The sequence below is a fragment of the Centruroides sculpturatus genome, unplaced genomic scaffold, assembly GCF_000671375.1.
Source record: "Centruroides sculpturatus isolate CEXI.00-Female unplaced genomic scaffold, Cexi_2.0 scaffold1484, whole genome shotgun sequence".
In the NCBI taxonomy this organism is placed as follows: domain Eukaryota; kingdom Metazoa; phylum Arthropoda; class Arachnida; order Scorpiones; family Buthidae; genus Centruroides; species Centruroides sculpturatus.
The window spans coordinates 1-12,014 of record NW_019385665.1 but is presented as its reverse complement, the minus strand read 5'-3'; positions in this window follow the sequence as shown (position 1 = coordinate 12,014).

Below are 12,014 nucleotides of genomic sequence, written 5' to 3'. Positions count from 1 at the left end.
ATTCAGAGTTAAGATTCATTTCTTGGGTCTATTGCTGGAAACGGTTCACTAAAATAGATGTGAAACATTTCCTTAATACTGAAAGAAGAGCAATCGGTCTATAATTTTCAGGTTCCAAACGATGCCCTTTTTTGTAGATCATGATTATTTTTGCTGTATTCCAAATTTTGGGTATTTAGACGTTTTATAAAAAGTTGAATGAGTCAAGCAAAATCTGTTTTCCCGATAGAGGCAGAGATTTGATAAATTTGGAAGTTATTAGGTCAATTCCATGGGCAGATTTTAATTTCATTCCTCAGATTGAATCTTCAAGTTCATCAAAAGTAAACGGCAAATCAAACAAATCATTATTCGGATTAAAGGATAATAGAGCTAGTGGATTATCTATATTTGGAAATCTGTTAAAGAATTGAATCCAAGTTGATGTTTCTGTATTTATTCGACGATCTAATTTTTTCCTCCTTAGCCTCTGTATTGTAGTCCACAAGAAATCTGAAATTTTGGTAGAAATCAACTGATGATGTAAATTTTTTAAATACTGTAGTTGATATTTTTTGCTTTTAATAAATTAAAATAAATAGTTTTTAATTTTTTATAATTCATAAATGTTTCATTTGAATAATTTTGTCTAAATTGGTGCAAAGCTTTATTCTTCTTTCTTTTCACTATGTAGCAGTGGAAGTCATACCAGGATTTTTTAAATGTAGAAATTTGTTGTTTTAAAGTTTGGATTTTTATAAATTGGTTAATTATATTTACCAGTTGTGTATATTTTTCGTTTTCATTATATAATTCATTATTTATTGTAGTTTTGATACAATCACTAATTTGTGAAAAAAGTATTGATAATTATAATGAATTATTTGATGAAGTATAGATTTTTTCTCATAATCAGTTTTAGTTTAAATTTCAAAAGAAGTTCAAATCGGAAAATGGTCAGACATATCACAATTCAAAATCTGAATAGATACACACAGATCCGACATGAGTTCTGAGCAAATAGTTAAATCTATTACCGAACATCCATTATAATTTATACATGTAAATTCAGAAGGACAGTCAAATCTTAGCCTTCCATTCATTATATATAACTGTAGTTGATGAGTATATTTGAGCAGTTGAATTTTGAGTTTATTATATTTTTTATCTTTGTATTCTCTGGTATTGCAAATTAATGAATTGGGACCATAATATAATGTATCCATCTGTTGAGCTATTCTAGCATTCATATCGCCTATGATTATAATATATGGAGAAATATGTTTCAAATTTTCACATTGATCAAATATTTTATTTATAATTTCTAATTGTTCTGGAGGAGTGTATATCAATAGAATTATTATAAGCTTTTTAAATAACAATGTTATAGTTGAATTAGTAACATGTAGTAAAACCATCATGTAGTTATTAGTTTTTTCATTAAATTTAATCTCACCGATATTTTTTTGAATCAGTAAACATAAACCTCCATACGGTCAGCCTGGACCATTCAGTTTTTGAGCAATTGTCGAGATAATATTAAAATGGTCGTTAACTTTGTCTAGATTTGTAATCAGATAGGTAATCCAAATTCCCGTAATGCCTAATATATGGTTATTATTCAACAAATGTACGAAATTATCGGTTTTAATTTTTTTTGCTAATCCTTGACAGTTCCAATTAATTATTCGCAATAAATTGTCTTGTTTTTTTTCCTTATTGATTTTTTTTTTTAAATATTGATTAGGATGTCCAATTTGGCAGATCTTCCGAAGGAGTATACTCAAAAAATCTTCAGTGTAAACTAGTTCATGCTGTGTTAAACTATAAGTAATTTTATGCTGATTTATTATGAAGTAATCATCTCTTAATTTAATTTGAAAACCACGTTTTTTTAAATCAATGTAATGTAAAAGCATTTTTCTTCTTAGCCGTGAATCCTTAACTAAGTCTGCAGCCAGATTTACATTCTTCNGTATATATAAACATAACTTTGTCAAAATTATGTTCTTTATTAGAATACGTGCTTTCCTTGCCTTGTGATTTATGATTATATACCTATATATATATATATAACATTTTTAGATTGTAATGTCAATTTGTCTCTTAACAAATAAAAATTTTAATAACCTAAGTCAGAAAAGCGTGTGTACTTAGATATTTTTCAAATTATTACCATCTAATTTCTCCTTAACTAAGTAAGATTAACATCATATTCAATAGTTCAGTAATTGATGTAGGCTAATTTAAAAAAAAAAAATGGAATCAGTGGTGTTTCCGAGTAGGCACTGGAAAAAAATTGGAAGCATTTTCTTTCTTAAAATATTCTTTCCTGAGATAGAGAAAGTTCTCTGATATGATTGTACAGCATGAGTAGCATCCATTCATCCATATTGGATATAATGAAATCGAGGCGAAAGACGATAGACTGTCGAAAGACAACTATCCACTCATCTCTGATAAACGAGAGAAGCAAAGCGAGAAAAAGTTGTCCAGAATCACGTTTAGAGACACGTGATGATCTCTTGAGACATAAACAAATGATTAGCAATCAGCGACCGGCTTGTGAGAGATGATGACCAGAATACTTCCCAGGTCATAAATACTAAAAACTACAGAAAACACATACTCAAAGATACAACACTCACAAATGACACATACAGAAAATGTCACATCATGCCAGAAACTATACATCACATCACTTCTGGTTACAAGCTCTTGGCACAGACAGATTATTTACATAGACATAATCAAGTAGCAAATATAATACGCCAATAGCTTGTAAACAATTACAAATTATTAGGCATCCATGAACCATACAACAAATACATTCCACAGACAGCATTGGAAACAACACACACAAAATGTACATCACACTCATTGACAAACACAATAAAATCACATACATTATAGACATATTCATTTCAAACACTAACAATATACAAAATACATGCACTGAAAAAATCAGCAAGTACACAGAACCCACCCAGGAAATAAGGCATCTGTGGAGGATGGATAGTGTACTTGTCATTCTCTTTCCTACAGGTGTTATATCACACACTACACAAAAGCCTGGGAACACTACAGTTGAGTAGAAATACATTACACTACAGAAGGCCACTATATTGAATATCTAATAATATAAGCCATTGATTGTGTGTCAGTATATCTGTAATGGTATGCCTAAAATGACCACTAGGGGCGTCCTAGTGGTCATCTTAGATTAGTGGTCACTGATTTTAGATTAACAATAAATTATTATTTGTAATAGGAATTTATTATTTACACTACAGAATGACACCACTGCTGCTAGAACATCTTTCCCACGGAGGGGAATAAATTCCCCTCTTCCACCGGAGAATAAATTTCCCTTCCCCGTGGGGGGTTTCCCCATGGGAAGGGGAAAACATTCCCCATTGATATGAATTTATTATTTATATCATGGAATGACTAGAACACTCGCTAGGGTGCAGCCCAGGCTACTAGTATACCATATTATTAGGAAATTCCTGAATACAGACACATACACTCACACATTTTTTTATATTTTTGTTTTGTTTGCATTGCTATGCCCTGGCTCTGGTCTGTCATAGTATACAGCAACCGGTATCAAGTGAGTATAACTCACTAAACACAACATAATAATAATCAAATTTTTATATATAATTTATTAATTTTTTTATATAATAATNCATCCGACCCATTCACCTACAAGGCTGCAGCATTTAATACTTTGATTAAAAGGGCCTTTTCCCACTCGTCCACCACGCAAGCCCTCAACACCGAATTGAATTATATCAAGAGGATAGCAGCCAAGCACAGTTACCATGGTCTAACACACCGTCTAACTGAAAGACATCAACGGTCACAATACGCACCCACTACGCATACAAAGACCAATACTGACCAGGATGAACGTACACGCCTCCCAGTCACCTTTAACCCATATGTTAAAGCGATATACGCTGAGATCGCCAGAAAACAACAATTACAAATAGCATATAGAAGATGCCCAACAATCTACGACATCCTCAGAAATGGAAAAGGCAGTCCAGTTCGTAGCAGGCTTCCTGGCGTGTACTCTATCCCACTGAAAGATAACAGATGTAACGAGAGCCTTGTCTATATCGGCTCAACCAAGCAATCTTTAAACACCAGAATACAAGAGCATCAAGCAGACCTTCAGCATGGGCAGTACACCACAGCCCTAACCACCTTTGCATCCGATCCCGATATAGAACCGGAGTTTGACAAAACTGATATCATCGACACTACGCCCCACCTGGAACATCTAAAATGGCAGGAAGCTATATCCACCTACAAGGCTAACCACCTGACCACATGTATAAATCGGAAAGATGAGCTTAATCTTTCTATAGCGTGGCAGGCCCTCATAAACAACGATCTATAAATATCAACATCAGCGCACAAATGCGCATGACCCTCCTAACGATCGTTCGTTATATGAGTTTCATATTTTTTTGTTTAAACATTGGCGTTCTATTTTTAGATTCATTTTTTATTTAAATATCTACGTTCCATTTTTCGAAGTGTTTCGTCGGAATTTTTTCTATACCTGAGGAAGAGCTATCTGGGCAGCTTGAAAATTTTTGTGAAAGGAAGATTTTTTCACGCAAAATTACACCGGTAACAGGTTCCGTATTTAGTATTTCATCCCCGGTGTCAGAGTGAAGTTTAATTTACTTAATTGTTATGTCTTTTCCTTCTAATCCAACTGTTTACTGGCGTTCAAGAATTACTCAGAAGCAATTTTAATTTCCAGATATTTTATTTAACCCATATCACAAAACCATAAATAATGGTTACACGATATGAGATAATTAGTTTGGTTAATTTTTTTCTTTAGTGTGATTTTAGATGGTTACAAATATTTGGTGTGGCCTTTGGCATAGATGTACCGGTACCTACTGTAAAAAATATTTGTATAAATATTACTGAGGAGGGATCAGCAAAAACATTGAATCCAAAATGCATTTAAATAAAACATCTGGAAATCAAAATTGCTTCTGAGTAATTCTTGAACTCCAGTAAACAGTCGGATTAGGACATAACAATTTGTTTAATAGTCAGTAAACCCCCTTTTAGGTGGTCAGATAAATAACTGATTAAGCCGACTATCATTGCTAAGTTTATTTTTACCTATATTATTCTTTTCTACATTTTGCTTCAAAGTGCCAAGTTTATCTTTATCAAAGAAAAACTCTTAAGAAAAATTTTGATTGTTTTTTACATCTCAGATGTTTTTGTTTGGATATCAATTGTTTTTTGTTTAATAATTATATTATTACTTCAAGACATAAGATGATTAGGTCAGCACTTGCTGAGCTCTGATTGAATGTGCTACCAACCAAATAGTTTCAATATTCATTTTGGTTGTGTTGCCAACAAACATGCCGCTAATCAATGCTTTTGATAGTTTAGAAAAATCACTATAAAAAGTTTTAATTCACGTAAATTTGTTATTCCAAGTAACATTTTGAATAAAATTCATTTGTTTCGATGCAATTTTATCCTTATAAGCATAAAATTAAGCCACAAAACTGAAATAGCTGTATGGGAAACCTCTGTAAACTTTGACTGGAAGTTTTGCCAGCACGTCGCTGATCATGAGAAAGGCTCAAGTTTAAAATTTGAGCTTTCTAGACCCAGTAGTTTTTTCTGAAAGCGTATGCAGTGCTGGATGAAGAAAATAAGCTTTTTTGGCAATTTTTGCAACCTTCAATTACTTATATTTCAGCAAATGTTTTATAGAAAATCTTGAAAGTTTGTAACTACCTAAGAAATCAATTTTCTTTTGAACAATATATTCAGTCAGAATTACTTTAGATGTTTGGAGGTGGAGAAATTGGCCCCAAAAATTCAAAAATTGGCAAATTGATTCCTCTATATATATATAGTCAGTGATATTTTTACTTAGTAGAAAATGACTCTTGATGTAGTGTTGTTCTCCAGTGTTGTGTTGCATTTTCTAGAAATGTTATGAGTATTGGATGTATTTTGTGTAGATGTAGTGAATGCAATAATTATTAATATGGGATGCTGTCAAATGTCTTGTAATCTATGAGTAACTGTTCTGTGTATCCCTCATGGTTTCTATGACAGACTTTTTGTTGTTTTGTGTGAATGTTATGTTGTTTTCTATGATTGTATATTTTGTTCGTAACATATGAATTGTGTATTTTGATTAGTCTGTATTGTGTATCATTTCTGATGTCATTTTTGAGTTTCATGTTTGTGTAAGAAATTTTAATAAGTTTTGCAAATTGTTGATTGTGTGTGTAAAATGTTTGGCTAGTTCCTGGTACAGGAATATATTGTAATTTTTCCTGTATTTACTTATGGTTTTTGTCTTTTCCAGACAAGCTTACAATTTACCTGCACTTTAATTGTGTCTGTGATTGTACCACAGTGACTTCACCAGAATGAACTGTCTGAAAGTGTTGATTCTTGTTAGATGAATTTTAGTAATATATTTGTATTGAGCTAGGTTAGATTTTCCTAGTTGTTCTGATGTTTGTATTTTTAGGTATTCATGATTTCTATCCGAAATCTGATCTAGTATATTTAGTGTTCCTTGGAATAAATTTTTGTGTATTAATTTTTTGTGTGTCTATAGAGTCTATGTATCAGGTTGTAATGTTGTTTGTATATAGAGTCACTGCTTGTAAATGTTGTATATTTATGTCAGTGAATGTTATGCTGTGTATGTTTTCTTTAGTGACTATTTTTGAGGTATTGTCATTATAATCTAGTGTTTATGTGCGTTAATGAATTTTGTTCTGAAACTAGTCAGATATGTTCAAGTGCTGATTGTAAAATAAGGTTGTTGTGTGTATAACTATTCTTTTACTTTTTTGGTCAACAATCCTCTGTTATGTCTGTATGAGTATGATAATGTAATAAGTACAGATGATAAGTTCTTGAATCCACTTCATCTATTGCAATGATTTTCTGCCCTTGATGGTCAACAGCAGAATTGCCACTGAGACACTTTGGCTGGGCTGGTAGTGTGTATTATCCATTGTTTATGAGTGAGATGATGAACATGTTTGTGATGCATTAGCTAAATTTGGAGTGGTTCTGTATTCATTACTGTGATCAAGATAGACTATAGCAAATTTTTCAAATATAAGCCTTTGCCTAACCCACAAATAGGAGCTCATTATTCCAGCAATGTATGATCCAATATTATGCTGAGAATCAACAAACAACTACAAAAACCTAAAACAAGCAAAATTTTTTTAAAATGTGAACATTTTCACCTGTGTTGAACGGGCGTCATCAGGCAACCAACTGTTAAGATAAACAGGGGATTGCTGAACATGCATGTAGGGGAGGGGAGGACAGTGAATAACATTTGCATTTTAAAAAATTTTTGCTGGTTTTTAGATTTTTGTAGTTATTCATTAATTCCAAGTTAACCAGTTGTAAAGTAGCAGTTGTTGTTCTATGCTGAGAATATTTCATAACCACTTTTTCTTCACAGAAGTGGGTATACTAATGCAGGGAGTCTACTTAAACATCTATTCACAGTAAAACAGCTCTTTCCAGCATTAGTTAGATTAAGTTAAGTTAGATTATGGATTGCAGTAGACACATAAGTTACACATACAATATGGACATGTATCCATTCTACTGCATTCAACCAACATAGCATGCTGAAGTTGCTACACATGATGTTAAATTTACAACATAATAAACCACAATGCCTGCACATTTATGGACTGACAAACCAATTTTTTTAGAATAAAGTGTATAACTGTCACAATGTGCACTACTGGGCAGAGCATGATCCATAATGCATATGGCACATCAACATCAAGTGTGTTTTACCCTAAATGTCTGATATGGAATTTGGGGTAAGTAAACAGTCTGTTTCCAGTAGGATGGTACCATTCATTGATGGCACCTTAAATAGGGACCAATATATAAACATCCTAAACACAATAGTGGATGAGTGGCATGATGACATGCCATTGGTGCAACTAAAGCAGATTTGATACAAACAGGGTTGATACCAGCATGATGGTGCACCTCTCATTCCCAGAGATCAGTTTGATAGCTGCTTGCTAGGACAACACAGCCCTGTTCCACAGCCACTAGATTCATCAGATTTAACTCCTTTGGATTTTTTTCTGTGAGGCCATCTAAAAGCATTGGTATATTATGCATCCACAACACTGCAGAATGTTGTCAAACTGGAGATGTTTACAAAAGATCTGTGAAATGGTGACAACAGAAATGCCATCCCTAATGCCACACACAACTATTTACATCTTTGTATTGCTGCTGAGGGTGGTCATTTTAAAATGTTCTTTAACAAAATAAAACTTACTTTTTTTGTATCAATTTCTGCAATATTGTCTATCCTTTATAGTAAATATTATTTGTATGTTATGCTAAATTGTCTTAAATTGATTCTGTTCAGTTATTTTAGTGCTGGAACAAGCACCCCATATACAACACTGGAAAGATCTCTTTTATCACTTGATAGATGCTTAAGTATAAACTCTATATGTATCTAAAGCCAAGTGTTTATAAATCATGCCTCATGATTTATAACATGAGAAACAAATGCTGTTTAGCAACCATCCAGTCTGGATCAGACACTCTTGTAGATCACTCTTTGCTTCATTTCTTCCCATAAAACTTAGTGGCACTATTGGTTTACTGGATGCTTGCATTGACATTGCTCTATGGTTCATTGAAATTACTAAGATTTCTCACCTCAATAAAGTGGAACAACACGAGCTGAACTTGTGTTGTCCCACTTTATTGGTAACTAGCAAAAAGAGTTGTTATTATTGTATTGGTGGAGTGTATCCTATACGACATATATGTCAATGTTTAGTGCTAACTAGACATTGATATACAGTATATGACACTCAGGCATCCAGTGTTACCACAAAAATTGTTTGGAACCATCTACTGGAGAGTGGGCTCCACTCCAGATATCCTGTGTCATGTTTGCTGCTCACTCCTGCCCACCATCAGATGTGTCTTCAGTGATGTTTTGCAAGAGCTCATTGGAAGATAGACAATAGAATTCTGTGGTATTCACAGATAAGAGCTGTTTTTTCCTTGATATCAGTGATGGACATACATAGATCAGGAAAAGACCTGGAGAATGTCTGTTGGCATCATCCATTGTCAACACACTGATCCAACCTTAGGTATTATGGTCTGAGAAAAGATTTCTTATGATAACAGGACCCATGGTGGTAATCCTGAACATCACAAAAGTATTTGCTTTTGTGATGTTCAGGATTGCAAAATCATAACAATGATCAAATCTTTTGTTCTGCCATTCATGAAGAGTGTTGAGGGCATTATCCTGTTTCAACAGATCCTCAACAAGATAATGCCCATTCCCATACTATAGCTGCAACCTGATATGCTCTTTCAGATGTCAATGTGTTGAAAGGGCTGGAAAGGAACTAGATCTTTCACTAATAGAGCATATGTAGGACAAGATAAAGTGATGGACCAAGCTCATCTGCAACCAGCAACAACCATTGCCAATCTGACTCTACAGATGCAGCTGGTGTAGAATGCCATCTAACATCTCTACAATTGAATACATGCACATTCAATTCAGTTGTAGATACCTGAGTTCAATATGGCAGTGACTACTGTACAGTGGTTATTGACATGGATGACATTCAACTTTCATATGGTGCTGCACACACATTTTGTGAGTTATACTCTCAAAACTCATATCAATGTATCAAATTATGTAGAGACATATTCTGTGTTACTTCTAGGTGCTGGGATTTCCATTTCTGGTAATGTGTTAGCTGCAGGTAATTTTAATGGTAACAAGTACTACTTTTGGTCTAATTTAAACAATCTTCAAGTTCTCTATCATTTTAATGGAATACAAAGATTGTGATATTTAAAGTTTAGAATAAACATTTGAAAATGCATTCCACAGTACTGTACATGCAAAGAATGCCATTTAAACCTTTAAATACAATTATAACTAAATTTATTTTAATTACAAGAAGTCCTCACTTAACATTGCCAACAAAAATTGATATGGTAAGAAAATGACATATATCAAAACTGATTTTATTGCAGGTTAAATGTTAAATGATATAATTCAGTTAATATTATTCTAATTGAATCATGTTTTCAACCTCCAGGATTTATTTCCCAACTCTTAGAATAGATTTTACTGTTTATAAAGAAAATTCAACAACAATAATTGTAAATGATTACAAATATACTTGTATCTTTCCTAAATAATGTTATAATGAAATGAGTGAGGACTTGTTGTATTATCAAATTTTTTATGATTGAAACTGGAAAATATTGCAGCTTCTAATAAATCAATACTAGAAGGTTGGTTCAAAAGTCTTTGGCATAATTCAAGAGTGGTGCCAGAGAAATAAATTGGGACTATTTTCAACATAATACTCCAAGATGTCTACACACTTTTTCCATCAGCAGTGTTGCAATGAATTGATTTTCTTGGAATAGAAGTCTTTGTCAAAGGCATTAAAATAGTGGTTTTCAGCATCACCACCTTATCTTGAAAACATATTCCACAAAAGTGGCTTTTTAGGTTTGGGAAAAGAAGATAGTCTAATTGCTTTAGATCCAGCATATAAGGGAAGTGTTGAACCAATTGAAAGCTGTTTTGATGGATCCATCAAAGCCCATTTCTTGACTGCACTATATGAAGAGGTATCCTCCCCAATGTTTGTACCATACCGGCATGAATATGCTTTGGGCTTAACCCTCTTTTTCTGGAGTTATTTTATCACAGATTAGATTTCTTTTGCCTCCATTTTTCACTTCTTAAGCTACCTTGTTTACTTCAGGAACTTGTAACGCAAAAAAGGAGAGACCAATGGCTAGAGAATTATATGCAACCATACAAAGACTTCTAGAGTATGTGTATAAAACCAACCATCTCTTCTGGGTTGGGAAAAGTACTTTTGAACTGATTTTCTTACAAAACCCATTTTAGATGGTAAATTTTTAATTTCTTGAACCATTATATATAAAACAATCTTTTGTATTTTATATTGTGAAATTGCTTTTAACTATTTTGATTCAGTGTTATTATTAAAAACAAAACTAAAATTGTTCCCAAAATAGTTTACAATTGAACTTTTTGAACAGTTAATACATTGATTATTTCATAATACTAACATTATTCTAGATATATATAGTGTATATAGAAAAAAGTTTAATATCAACAATTACCTCATAATCTGATTCAACATCTGATTCACTTTGATCATCAGAATCATCATCATTATTTTTCAGGTTTGAAGTAATCAATTCCATCACAATGTCATCAACTTCTTGTTTCCTAAAATTTAATTTTTAAAAAATTTTGAATATTGTATAATAATAAAAATGTACAGTTTTTATCTAACTACGCAAAATCATCTGGATCCAAAATAAATCTAATAACCGACTATACACAAACAAGAAGAACAGTTTCTCCAAATACATCAGGTGAGAATTCTAAATCTAATAGTTTAACCGAGTCAACTAATCCAGAGTATCTGACATCTCAACTGCAGAGTTATGGCTAAAGATAGTTGAACTTATTACTGCTAGTAACAAAAAGACAGATAACCAATTTACGCTTATTTGTGAATAAATTTAAAATATTCACACTGAAATTATAAAATTTAAAAAACAACTACAATTGGTGAATGAAAAATACAAAAAAATTGAATTAGAGTTGACTAAACTGGGTACTTACAAAGAACAAATGCAATTTAGACTTGATGCTATGAATAATGCTATTAATAATAATAAGTTAATAATTTACAATTTTACAAATATTATGATCACAAAGAACTTTTAGACTTACTAGCATTTGTTACTAAAATGCCAATCAATGAAAAAGAAGATATAAAATTTATTCGTAATATACCCAATCCTAGAATTTATATTAAATGTATAACTTTAAAAACAGAACAACTACGCAATAATATATTGATGAATTTTAATAAGTTAAAACAAAATAAATTATTAGGAGAATGGAAGAA